The sequence below is a fragment of the Capra hircus genome, chromosome 8, assembly GCF_001704415.2.
Source record: "Capra hircus breed San Clemente chromosome 8, ASM170441v1, whole genome shotgun sequence".
NCBI classification, from domain to species: domain Eukaryota; kingdom Metazoa; phylum Chordata; class Mammalia; order Artiodactyla; family Bovidae; genus Capra; species Capra hircus.
In genome coordinates, this window is record NC_030815.1 from 102,978,536 (window position 1) to 102,992,881 (window position 14,346).

Consider the following 14,346-nt stretch of genomic DNA (forward strand, 5'->3'; position numbering starts at 1 on the left):
GCAGTGGAGAAGCTCAGCCCAGGGCAGCCTGGGGTGAACCCTGTCGTTTTCAGGGGAGAACCCTGTCGCACGAAGCAGCTGTTGTCAAACCTGAGGCTGCCTCAGTCACTAGGAGGGCTGGTGGAAGTAGGGGTTTCTAGGCTCCTCCCTAAACTTCAGACTCATGGGTCTAAGGTGGGGCCCAGACTTGAATTATTGGCAGGCCCTCACGCCACACACCCCTGGCTTGTCCAGGGGCCATGCTTTGAGAACCGCTGCTATAGAGGTAAAGAATCTGCCTGCAATGCAGGAGACCTAGGTTCAGTCCCTGGGTCAGGAAGATTCCCTGGAGAAGGAAATGGCAATTCTCTCCAATACTCTTGTCTGAAGAAGTCCGTGGACAGAGGAGCCCGGCAGGCTGCAGTCCATGGGGTTGCAAAGAGTCGGACATGGCTGATCAACTTGTACTTTCACTTCAGTGGCAAAGCTAGGAGTCTGCTATCTGGACAATCTGTTTATCAGCTGTTTCTCCATCTGCCCAGCTTGTGGTGTCAGCTCCCTCACTAGACCATCCAGCCTCCAATTTTAGGTTTTTATCATAGTAGCACTGATTTTTGATCTAGTCAGGGAGACACTAACAGGTAAGTCCCAAATTCTCCGTGGTTTGACATAACCACTTACCATCTCAGCCCTAGCACAGCCTGATGCAGGTGACCTTCCACGTGGCCACTCGGGGACCCAGACTCCTTCCTTCGTATGTCTCCATCCTCCTCTGGGTCGCAGAGTCCTCTTTTTCTGACTGGCGGGCAGAGAGGGGGGCTTCCTTGCTTCTTTATCCTTTAGATCACAAATGACACGCAGATGCTCCAGTTCCAGGGGAATTGTGGGAAGCTGCTCAGGGGCAGCCCGACACTCCGCGGAGGGAAACGGGAATGTGAGGGAAGCAGCTGGCTGACCCCACCACCCTCCTTCAGGGTCACGGGAGGTGATGTGAGAAAAGCACTTGGTGGTGGTTCAGTATAGGCCAAATAGAAGCTGACCAGGAAAAAGGTACGACGTAGAGATGCAGTGTTTGTTAAGCTGCTGTTATTTCTTCTGTTGCTGTTATTGTTAGTTATTGTCTCTCTTAGGGCTTCCCTGAGTGGGAAAGTGGGAGGAGAACCTGCTAGTGGTAAAGAACCCGCGTGCCAGTTCAGGAGACGGAGGAGACACAAGTTCGATCCCTGGGCTGGGAAGATCTCCTGGAGGAGGGCATGGCAACCCACTCCAGTATCCTTGCCTGGAAAATCCCCGTGGACACGGGAGCCTAGTGGGCCACAGTCCGCAGGGTTGCAAAGAGTCTGACACGACTTAGCACACACGCTCGTCTCGCTTAGGTTTATAAATCTTCCATATCATCTTCCAGGCTGGGCCTGACTAGCGCAGTATTACAGGGCTAGATGCTCTTTAGACAGGCACTGTCCTGTCAGTGTGACCTCTCTTCGTTTGTTCACTTACTCAGCATGTATCTGTTGGGTACCTGCTATATGGTTCAGTTCAGTTCAGTAGCTCAGTCATGTCCAACTCTGCAACCCCATGAACCGCAGCACGCCAGGCCTCCCTGTCCATCACCAACTCCCGGAGTTTACTCAAATTCATGCCCATTGAGTCATTGATGCCATCCAACCATCTCATCCTCTGTTGTCCACTTCTCCTCCCGCCTTCAGCCTTTCCCAGCATCAGGGTCTTTTTCAAATGAGTCAGCTCTTCACATCAGGTGGCCAAAGTATTGGAGCTTCAACTTCAAAGTCAGTCCTTCTAATGAATATTCAGGACTTATTTCCTTTAGGATGGGCTGGTTGGATCTCTTTTCAGAGCATCTAGCATCTGCTATGGGCTTCCCTGGTGGCTCAGAGGTTAAAGCATCTGCGTGGAATGCGGGAGACCCGGGGTTCAATCCCTGGGTCGGAAAGATCCCCTGGAGAAGGAAATGGCAACCCACTCCAGTACTCTTGCCTGGAGAATCCCATGGAGGGAGGAGCCTGATAGGCTACAGTCCGTGGGGTCGCATCTGCTATACACTAGGTACCAATTCATAATGATTTTAGGTGGAGAGGGGAGATTATTTATTTCTATGGGTGTTGATGGGTTAGTCACCTAGTCGTGTCCGACTGTTTGCGACCGCACGAACTGTAGCTCTTCAGGCTCCTCTATCCATGGGATTCTCCAGGCAAGAATACTGGAGTGGATTGCCAGTCCCTTCTCCAGAGGATCTTCCTGACCCAGGGATCGAACCCAGGTCTCCCGTGTTGCAGGCAGATTCTTTACCATCTGAGCTACAGGGAAGATCTCATTTATTTCTATTGTAGTCATCAAATCAGTGCAAAGCAGGACTGGCTTCCATGACGTGAGTTCCAGTCCTCTCTAACCCAAGGGTCTCCATACCACATACCGAGCAGGAGACTTTGTCCTCCTCTCTTGAGACTCCATCTCTAAAAGAAGGGCTCACAGATCTCAGCTGCCCTCTTCACACCAAGGTTCCATCTCCGCATGTCTCTCACCTCCAGCTTGCCTTTGCCATCAGCCATCCTGCATCAGGGAGGGCCTTCACAGTGTTTAGACTTGACCCTGGGCAACCAGTGGCCAAAATTGGAAGGCTGCTGGGGACCCCTGCCTGAGCACAGCATTTGGGTCCCTTGGGCCCGAGACCCCCATGACCCAGCCCCTGCTCACTCCTCCCCTGAGGCCCTCTGCCCCCGCTGCCACCTCTGGAATGTGCTTAGTCGCTCAGTCCTGCCTGACTCTTTGTGACCCTTTGTGTTATAGCCCGCCAGGCTCCTCTGTCCATGAGTGGGCTCCCGCTTCGTCCTCCTGGGGATCGGCCCTAATCAGGGATTGAACCTGCGTCTCCTGCATCCCTTGCACTGCCGGCGGATTCTTTACCGCTAAGCCACCTGGGAAGCCCGCCACCTCTGGAAGCTGAGCTCTAATTAGGGAAGAGTCTGGGTGCCAGGGCTTCTCTGACCCTCAGGCAGTTGGGCGGAGGCCATTAACATGCAAATCAAGGATGCGCCTGTGGGGCCCCGCCTCCCCCAGGCATCCCAACGTGTTTTCCCCAAGAAGAGCTTTGGGCTGCTTTGTTCTGGTTCAGTGCCAGCAGAGAATGCCTCGCCAGCAATCCAGTGCAAAGCCAGGCTGAAGCCCAGCCAGGCTGAGTCGGGATTAAAGGATTGACTCCATAGAGAGAAATTAAGCATCATGATCTATGCAGTTCACAGTGCTGCTGATAAGGGGGATCAACCTCGAATAACACCAATCTCATTAAGAGGCTGCTGAATGGCATAGAGTAATTCCCGCTAATAAACTTCCTTTCTGTGTGGTAGGAAAACCTGCCTGGTCCCTGGTGACAGTTTAGGAGCAGGGTTTGTCAGCAGTGATACTGAAGGTAGCTAACACTTAGCGAGCAATTACTGTGTGTTGGGCCTGGTTATAGCATCAACGCTCCTCAGTAAGCTGGCTAGCATTATCATCCCCATTATACAGATGAGGAGACTGAGGCTCAGAGAACATAATCGCTGGCCCAGAGTTGCATGACTCATTAATCCCTAACATCGTTTGAGTTCTTACATATTAGCTCATTTGATCTTCAGAAGTCCCTCTGAGTTAAGTGTTCCAGTTAGCTTTCCTGTATAGAAGATAGAAGCACATATTATGGGCAGGAAAGTGTCAATTAAAAAATATTTATCAGGGACTTGCCTAGTGGCCAAGTGGTTTAGAATCCATAATTCCGCTTCTGAGGATGCAAGTTTGATCCCTGATTTGGGAACTAAGATCCCCCATGCTGTTCAGCACTGCAAAAAAAAAAAACAAAGCACAATTTATCAATAAGAAAATTGTTAGCCCTGTCCAACAGTTAATGATTTAAATAATGATACAATATTTAATAAACATAAGCTATTCCCATGTTTTGCCTCCAGAATGCTATAGGTCATTCCCTCAACTGCTATCAGAAGGGGAGATGCTCTGATTTTTAAAATTTTTCCATCTTGCAGTGCTGTATTGCTTGTTTGTGTTTAGAAGTGAGCATTATGCAGCTCGTTTTAGTATGCTATCCCTATGTTGTTTATTTTTTTGTTCTTTTCATAGAATGTGTGAATTATAAGATAAAATGACTAAGTAACTTGCCCAAGGTTCTGCAACCACTGAATCAGACTATGATTCTGACCCTCTCGTGAACTCAACAGGCAGGTGCCCTCTTCAGCAGGGTGGTTGGGGTGGAGGATTAGGGATGGGGGAAGCCTCTCAGAGGTCATCCCTTCTAGCCTCTTTTCAGCTAAGTATGGCCTGGGGACTTTCCTAGGAGGCAAATATATGGCACCTCAGAGTGGTAGGATGTGGGAATGGCCACAGTGAACTTCTGGTCCCTTTGAGGGATTACCTAATTACCTTTCTGGGTGTCAGTCTTCTCATCTGTAAAGTGGATTCATCACCATTCTCCACAGCCTGGGTGAGGGTTCTGGAGATGATGCAAGTAAAATATTAAGGACTGTGGCACATTCTAAAAGAAGACCAAATAATACAAGTTTTTCCTTTTCCATCCGCTGCTGGAAACAACTGCTTTCTCCTTCCGGCAACTGGCGCCTCCCTGGGAGACATTCTTTATTCCAGCTTTGCGTCCAGTCCTTTGCAGACATGTATATCTGTTCGTGTGTGAACACATGTATCTGTGATACATGGGAATGTGAAAGTGAAGTCGCTCAGTCGTGTCCGACTCTTAGCGACTCCATGGACTGCAGCCTACCAGGCTCCTCCGTCCATGGGATTTTCCAGGCAAGAGTACTGGAGTGGGTTGCCATTTCCTTCTCCAGGGGATCTTATAGCCACACTGAATAAACCTTGTTTCCAGCTCAAGCTATAAATCAGACCATTCACAGAGCATTTACTGAGTGCCTCACCCATTCAGCAGCATTATCTATGAGATAAGGAGAAAAAAGGTTTTTGTTAATCAACCAAGGCAATGGCACCCCTCTCCAGTACTCTTACCTGGAAAATCCTGTGGACGGAGGAGCTTGGTGGGCTGCAGCCCATGGGGTCACTAAGAGTCAGAAGCGACTGAGTGACTTCACTTTCACTTTTCACTTTCATACATTGGAGAAAGGAATGGCAACCCACTCCAGTGTTTTTGCCTGGAGAATCCCAGGCACGGGGGAGCCTGGTGGGCTGCCGTCTCTGGGGTTGCACAGAGTTGGACGACTGAAGCGACTTAGCAGCAGCAGCAGCAGACATCATTATCAAATATGAGGTTGAGTAATACAGGCTTCCCTGGTGGCTGTAAAGCATCTGCCTGCAATGCAGGAGACCTGGGTTTGATCCCTGGGTTTGATCCCTGGGTCAGGAAGATCCTCTGGAGAAGGAAGTGGTAACCCACTCCAGTACTCTTGCCTGGAGAATCCCAAGAACGGAGGATCCTGGTGGGCTACAGTCCATGGGGTCTCAAAGAGTCAGACACGACTGAGTGACTTCACTTTCACTTTCTATCCCGATTCCAAGACTTGCAGAAAGGCAGAGAATGAGGGAACCACCCTGCAACCATAATCTCACTACTCAAAGCTAACCACTGTTCCTCTTTTAATGGTTTCTTTTAAGCCTATTTTAAAATCAGATTTATAATTTACATAAATTAAGATTCACCAATTTTAAGAGTTCTGATGATAGGTTTTGATGAACGTTTAGTCATTTAACCGCCATCGTAAGCAGAATGTATAATGTGACCATTGACCCACAGAGTTCCCTTTGCAGCAGGCCCCTTCCCCAGACCCCCCGCTGGCACCCTGTCTGCTTGCTTTTGTTATAGTTTTGGGAATTTTGTGTGCGTGCACTCATTGTTGCTTAAGTCGTGTCCAACTCTGTTGAACCCTATGGACTGTATAGCCTCCCAGGCTCCCCTGTCCATGGGGTTCTCCAAGCAAGAATACTGGAGTGGATTGCCATTTCCTCTTCCAGGGTAATCTTCCTGACCCAGGGATCGAACCTGTGTCTCCTGAGTCTTCTGCATTGCCAGGCAGGTTCTTTACCACTAGTGCCATCTGGGAAGCCTGCAGTTTTGTATAAATAGATTATGTATTTAGTCTCTTGTGTCTGACTTGGGTGTCTGACTTCTTTCACTTAGCATACTTTTGAGACTCATTTATATTCTATGATACTAGTCTTTTAATTTCTGAGTAGTATTTATTGTCTGGATATACCACAGTTTGTTTACCCGTTCCCAGGCTTCCCTGGTAGCTCAGAGGTTAAAGCATCTGCCTACAATGCAGGAGACCTGAGTTTGATCCCTGGGTCGGAAAGATCCCCTGGAGAAGGAAATGGCAACCCACTCTAGTACTCTTGCCTGGAGAATCCCATGGATGGAGGAGCCTGGTGGGCTACAGTCCACAGGGTCGCAAAGAGTCGGACACGACTGAGCGACCTCACTTCACTTCACTTCCCCCAATTGATGGACTTTTACGCTGTCTCCAGTTTGGAGCTATTATGAATAAAGCTGCTGTGAATGTCCAAGTGCAAGTCCCTATGAAGACATGCTTTTAACTACTACATAGATGCCTAGGAGTGGAAATTCTGGGTCATACAGAGCTGCCCCTGTTTACTAAAGTGTCTGTACCATTTTCACATTCCCACCAACAGTGTATGAGGGGTCCAACTTCTCCACATCCTTGATAACACTCGTTATTACCTGACTGGTTATAGCCATTCTAATGCATTAAGTCAGGGTTCCCCAACCTCTAGCATCTAATGCCTGGTGATCTGAGGTGGAACTGATGTATATAATAATAATAATAGAAATAAAGTGCATAGTAAATGCAATGTGCTTGAATCATCCTGAAACCATGCCCCCACCCCAGTCCATGGAAAAATTGTCTTCTGTGAAACTGATCCCTGGTGCCAAAAAGTGTAGGGACTGCTATATTACGTGCAAGGGTTCCCCAGTGGCTCAGTGGTAAAGAATCTGCCTGCAGTGCAGGAGCCAAAGGAGATGTGGGTTCAATCCCTGGGTCAAGAAGATCCCCGGAGGAGGGCATGGCAACCCATTCCCGTATTCTTGCCTGGAGAATCCTGTAGGCTACAATCCATAGGGTCACAAAGAGTCAGACATGACTGAAGCAACTTAACACACACACACACATTAACTGATATCTCATTGTTATTTTAATCTGTGTATTATTGTAGTTGTTCAGTCGCTCAGTCGTGTCTGACTCTTTGCGACTCCATGGACTGCAACACACCAGGCTTCCCAGCCATTCACCATCTCCCAGAGCTTGTCAAACTCACGTGCATTGAGTTGGTGATGCCATCCAACTATCTCATCCTCTGTCGTCGTCTTCTCCTGTCTTCAATCTTTCCCAGCACTGGGGTCTTTTCTAATGAGTAGGCTCTTCACATCAGGTGGCCAAAGTATTGGAACCTCTAATGAACTGAAGCTTCCACTTTCATTCTAGTCCTTCCAATGAATATTCTAGATTGCTTTTCTTTAGGATTGACTAGTTTGAGCACCTTGCAGTCCAGGGGACTCTCAAGAGTCTTCTCAGACACCACATTCAAAAACACCAATTCTTTGGTGCTCAACCTTCTTTATGGTCCCACTCTCACATCCATACATGAGTACTGGAAAAATTATAGCTTTGACTATAGGGATCTTTGATGGTAAAGTAATATCTCCATTTTTTAATATGCTGTCTAGGTTTGTCATAGCTCTTCTTCCAAGGAGCAAGCATCCTGTAATTTCATGGCTGCAGTTACCATCTGCAGTGATTTTGGAGCCCAAGAAAATAAAGTCTGTCACTGTTTCCATTGTTTCCCCATATATTTGCCTTGAAGTCACGGGACCAGATGCCATGATCTTAGTTTTTTGAATGATGAGTTTTAAGCCAGCTTTTTCACTCTCTTCTTTTACCTTCATGAAGAGGCTCTTTAGTTCCTCTTTGCTTTCTGCCATAAGGGTGATATCATCTGCATATCTGAGGTTATTGATATTTCTCCCTGCAATCTTGATTCCAGTTTGTGCTTCATCCAGCCCAGCATCTCACATGCTATATTCTGCATATAAGTTAAATAAGCAGGGTGACAGTATACAGACTTGGTGTATTCCTTTCCCAATTTGGAACCAGTCTGTTGTTTCATGTCCAGTTCTAACTGTTGGCTTCTTGACCTGCATACAGATTTCTCAGGAGGCAGGTAAGGTGGTCTGGTATTCCCATCTGTTTAAGAATTTTCCAGTTTGTTGAGATTCACACAGTTAAAAGCTTTAGCGTAGTCAGTGAAGCAGAAGTAGATGTTTTTGGGAATTCTCTTTCTTTTTCTGTGATCCAACAGATGTTGGCAATTTGATCTCCGGTTCCTCTGCCTTTTCTAAATCCAGCTTGAGCATCTGGAAATTCTCGGTTCACGTACTGTTGAAGCCTAGCTTGGAGAATTTTGAGTATTACTTCGCTAGTGCATGAGATGAGTGCAACTGTGCGATAGTTTGAACATTCTTTGGCATGGCCTTTCTTTGAGATTGGAATGAAAACTGACCTTTTCTAGTCCTGTGGCCACTGCTGAGATTTCCAAATTTGCTGGCATATAGAGTGCAACAGTTTAACAGCATCATGTTTTAGGATTTGAAATAGCTCAGCTGGAATTCCATCACCTCCACTAGCTCTGTTTGTAGTGATGCTTCCTAAGGCCCACTTGACTTCGCACTCTAAGATATCTAGGTCAGTGATCACACCATCTTGGTTATCTGGATCATGAAGATCTTTTTTGTACAGTTCTTCTGTGTATTCTTGCCACCTCTTCTTGGTATCTTCTGCTTCTGTTAGATCCATACCATTTGTCCTTTATTGAGCCCATCTTTGCATAAAATATTCCCTTGGTATCTCTAATTTTCTTGAAGAGATCTCTAGTCTTTCCCATTCTGTTGTTTTCCTCTATTTCTTTACATTGATCACTGAAGAAGGCTTTCTTACCTCTCCTTGCTGTTCTCTGGAACTCTGCATTCAGATGGGTGTATCTTTCCTTTTCTGTGTATTCCTGATGACAAATGATGTTTAACATTTTTTTATGTGCTTATTGGCCATTTAAGTATCTCCTTTGCAGAAATGTTGGTTCAAATCCTTTGCCCATTTTTTAATTGGGTGTTTTAGGGGTTTTTTATTACTGAGTTGTAAGAGATCATTTTATCTCTGTAGAGACATGAAGCCTCTATAGATAGATGATTGACAAACATCTTCTCCCATTCTGTAGGTTGTCTTTTCACTTTCTTGATGCTGTCCTTTGAAGCACAAAAATTTTTGATGAAGACTTTTTTTCATTGTTTGTGCTTTTGATGTCGTGTGTAAGAAATCATTACCTGATCGAGGGTCACAAAGGCTTAACTCCTGTTTTCTTCTGTAAGAGTTTTCTAGTTTTGGCTCTTAGATTTAGGCCCATATTCCATTTTGCGTTAATTTTTGTATGTGGTGTGAGGTAGGGGTCAAACTTCATTCTTTTGCATGTGGGCATCCAGTTTTCCCAGCTCAGTTTTTTGAAAAGAGTATTCATTTCCCTGTTGCATTGTCCTGGCACCCTTGTTAGAAATCAGTTGACTGAAAATTTGAGGGTTTATTTTTGGATTCTAAATTCTGTTTCATTGGTCTGTATGTCTATTTTTGTGCCAGTACCACACTGTCTGGATTACCATGCCTTTATAATAGCTTTGAAATCAGGAAGTCTAAGCTCTCCAGCTTTGTTCATTTTCAAGAGTGCTTGGCTGTTCTGCATAAACTTTAGGATCAACTTGTCAATATCTGCAAAAAAAGATAGCAGGACTTTGATAGGGATTGGGTTGAATCTGGATCAATTTAGGGAATATTGCCATTTTAACAATATTGTCTTCTAATCTATGAAAATGGAATGCCTTTTCATTTATTTAAGCTGCCTTTGAATTTTTCAAACATATTTTTAGTTTCAAGTGTACAATCTTATTTTATAATTTATTCCTAGGAATTTTACTCTTTTAGAAGCTATTGTAAATGGAATTATTTCCTTAATTTAATTTTTAGAGTGTTCATTGCTAATATACACAAGTATAATTTCTTTAATATGTTGATCTTGTATCTCAAAATCTTGATGAACTTATTTACAAGTTCTAATAGTTGTGTGTGTATCTGTGTTTTCCATAGGATTTTCTATACACACAGTGATGTAGTATGTTATCTGTAAGTAGAGATTATTTTACTTCTTCCATTCATCTGGATGCCCTTTCTTTTTGTTTTTCTTTCTTTCTTTTCTTCTAATTGCCCTGACTGGAACCTCTAATGCATGTTGAATAAAAGAGATAGAGTGTTCATTTTTACCTTGTTCCTGATCTTAAGAGGAAAAATTTTAATGATTAACCATTAAGTATAATGTTAGTAATGGGTTTTTCATAGATGCCTTTTATCAGGTTGAAAAATTCCCTTCAATTCCTAGTTTGTTGAGTGTTTTTATCATGAAAGAGTATTGAAGTGAAGTGAAATGAAGTCTCTCAGTTGTGTCCAACTCTTTGCAACCCCATGGACTATAGCCTACCAGGCTCCTCTATCCATGGGATTTTCCAGGCAGGAGTACTGGAGTGGGTTGCCATTGCCTTCTCCAGGGTTTCTTCCCGACCCAGGGATTGAGCCCACGTCTCCTGCATTGTAGGCAGACTGTTTACCATCCGGGCCACCAGGGAAGAGTATTGAATTTTGTCAAATAATTTTTCAGCATCAATTAAAATGATCAGGTAGTTTTTGTCTTTTATTCTATTAATATGGTATTGATTTCTGCATGTTGAACCGACCTGTATTCCTGGAATAAATGCTGCTTGGTCATAGCGTATAGCCTGTTGTATGTGTTGTTGGATTTGGTCAGCTGTATTTTATTGAGGGTGTTTGTATCCATAGTCAAAAGGTATAGTGGGCATAGTTTCTTTTCTTGTGACTTCTTAGTCTGGATTTGGTGTCAGAATAATACCTGCCTCATAGAATGAATTGAGAAGTGTTCCCTCCTATTTTCAGAAGAATTTGTGAAAAGGTCTTTACCATATGATACAGTTCATCAGTAAAGGCATCTGAACCTGGGCTTTCCTTTGCTTCTTTTTTGTGGTCAGTACTTTGATCACTAATTCAGTTTCTGTATAGGTATATCCAGATTTTCTGCTGCTTAAGTCAGTTTTTGTAGTTTGTGTTTTCTAGGAACTTGTCTGTTTCATCCAAGTTGTCTAATTGGTTCATAGTATTTCCTTATAAATAATCCTTTTTATTTCTATCAGATCAGTAAACTTAAGGGTTCTTATAGATGTCCTTTATCATGTTGAAAAAGTTTCCTTCTCTTCCTAGTTTTCTGAGATTTTGTATCATGGGTGGGTATTGGATTTTATCACTTTTATAGTGCATTTTATCTATGGAGATAAAATGATCTTTCTTATTTTTTTTTCCCTCTTAGTATAGGAAATTACACCGATTGGTTTTCTTTTATTAACTACCCCATTTCTGGAATTAACTTTGCTTATTCATGATGTGCTATTATTTTTATTTTTTATTTTATCCCATATGGTTTGTGGGATGTTAGTTCCCCAACCAGGGATTGAACCCAGGGCACAGCAGTGAAAGTTCTGAGTCCTGACTTCTGGACCACCAGAGAACTCCCATGATGTGTTATTATTTTTATATATTGCTATATTTACCTTGCTAATATTTTGTTAAGCATTTTGTGTATATATTGAGGGATATTGGTCTGTAGTTTCTCTTCTTTTTTTAAAAAAAAATATTTATTTATGTACTTATTTGGCAGTGCTTGGTCTTAGTTGAGGCAAACAGGACCTTCCAGCAGGATTTTGTAGTTAAGGCATGCAAATTCTTAGTTGCAAGTAGAATCTAGTTCCTTGACCAGAGATTGGAATCTGGTGTTTCCCTGCACTGGGCGTGTGAAGTCTTAGCCACTGGACCACCAGGCAGTCCCTGTACTTTCTTTTGTTATAATTTTTTCTTTAGTTTTGGATTGAGGTAATGACAGCCTTGTAAAACAAATTGGGATATGATCTTTCCTCTTCTGATTTTTGGGACTGTTTGTTTGGAATCTGTATTATTCCTTCCTTAAATATTTGGTCAAACTTTGCAGTCAACTCATGTGGGAATTTTCTTTATGGGAAATTATGTGAGCTATGATCTGAATTTCTTAATAATTGCAGAACTTGAGATATTTAGGTTACCTATTTCTTCTGAAGTGAACTTAGATACTTTATATTTTTAGGTTTATTATTTTTTTTTTGGCCTCACTTAAATGGTTGAATTTATTGGCATAAAGTTGTTCATAATCATTTTTTAAAATATTTGTTTGTTTGGCTGCATCAGGTCCTAGCTGCAGCCCGTGGGCTCTCTAGCTGTGTGCGGTCTCCAGAGTGCTAGAGCTCAGTAGCCACAGCGTGCAGGGCTTCTCTAGGTGCCCTGCTTGGGCTTAGTTACCCCATCGCATGTGGGATCTTATTTCTCTGACCAGGGATCAAACCTGTGTCCCTGCATTAGCAGATGGTTTCTTAACACCTGGACCACCAGGGAAATCCCCGTAATCATGTCCCCATTCATCCCTTTAATATGTGTAGCATCTGTAGTGATGTCCCCTTCTTTTATTCCTACTACTAATAATTTGCATTCCTCTCCTTTCTTTTTTTAATCTTTCTTATTAGAGGGCTATCAATTTTATTGATTTCTACCAAGAATTAGCTTTTAGTTTGATTTCTATTGTGTTTATCCATTTTCTGTTTCATTCATTTCTGCTTTTATCTGTATTATTTCCTTCTGTTTATGTTAGACTCAACTTACTCTTTAAACGTAGTCTCTAGATCTCTTAGTGGTGAAGCTTTGTGACACTGATTTTAAACCTTTATCCTTTTCTAATAAAACTTTTAATGTTATAAATAACATTCACTTAGATGTACCCATGAATTTTGAAATCTGAGGTTTGCATGTGTTAGTATTTAGTTCAAAGCATTTTCTGACCTCCCTAATATTTCTTTGGCCTCTGAGTTACTTACAAGTGTGATGTTTAATATTCAAATAGTTGAAATATTTCCAAATATATTTTTGTTTCTGATTTCTAATTTAATTCAGTTATGGTCAGAGACTATACTTCATATGGTCTCGGTATTTTTCTGTTCTGCCTCCTTTTTCTGGGGATCCGATTGTGTGCATACTGGGCTGCTTGATGCTGCCGCTCTCTGTGCCTTTGCATTCAGTCTCTTCTCCTGCGAGTAGCAATTTCTGAGAGAAGACAGCTTGAAATTTCCAGTCGTAGGTTTGGTCTGCTGTTTCTTGTCCAGTTTTCTCACTTTTGCTTCATGTAATTTTGATGCTCTGTTACCACTTGCGCACAACATAGGATCGTTATGGATTCTTGGTGATTTGACTTCTTTATCTTTATGCACGGTCTCCCGTTACCCCGGGTCATATTTCTTGTTCTGAGGTCTGTTTTTTCTGTAATACGACCACATGCATCTCCTGCCTTCTCTTCAGTACTATTTGTGGAGTATACCTTTATTTAACCTTTTACTTTCAACTTATTCATGTCTTTATAGTCTTGTATTTTTTTAAAGTATGACATTCTCTAACATTTATTTGGAATGTGGAGATCATATCATTTACATTTAATGTGATTTCAATATTATTGGGTTTAAATCTACCATTTTCCTATTTGTGTACTGTTTCATTTGTTCTTTCTTCCTTTTTCTCTAATTTTTTTGCCTTATTTTGGACTGAGAATTTTTTATGATTCCATTTTTATCTCTACAATGGATTTCTTAACTGTAATTCTTTGGGGGTTTTTAATGATTTATTTCAGTTTTATACTATACATGTCTAACTTATTAAGTCTACCTTCAAAGGATATTATATTGTATATTGTGTGAAAAACTTTGAACAAAATCTTCTGTATCATCTTCCTAATCTCTCTATTATTGTTGCCATACAGTTTATTACTACTTGTAATTACCACAATTCATTGTTACTATTTTCCAATGAGCAGTCAGTTACCTTGTTAAAGAGATTTAAAATGAGGGAAAATATCTTTTATGTTCATATACATACAGTTCCCAGTACTCTTCTTTTCTTTCTGTAGATCCAGATTCTTATTTGGTATCATTTTTTTTAATACCTAAAGAACTTCCTTTAGCATTTCTTAAAGTTGCAGGTTTGATTTTCTTTCCCTTATTTATTTCCATTTGTGAAAGATAGTATCACTGGATTTAGGGTTTTTTTATTTTTAAAATATTTTTGTAGTTTTTTTAATTGAATTATAATTGATTTATAATGTTGCATTAGTTTCAGGTATACAGCATAGGGATTCAGTTATATTCAG

At 42.3% G+C, this 14,346-nt stretch overlaps 1 protein-coding gene across 14 annotated transcripts in view; it reads left to right on the forward strand.

The window, feature by feature from the left end:
• The window catches only part of ZNF618 (zinc finger protein 618), a 206,671-nt gene that overhangs the window by 180,002 nt on the left and 12,323 nt on the right, over positions 1–14,346 (forward strand). The gene's annotated exons all lie outside the window — the stretch shown is intronic.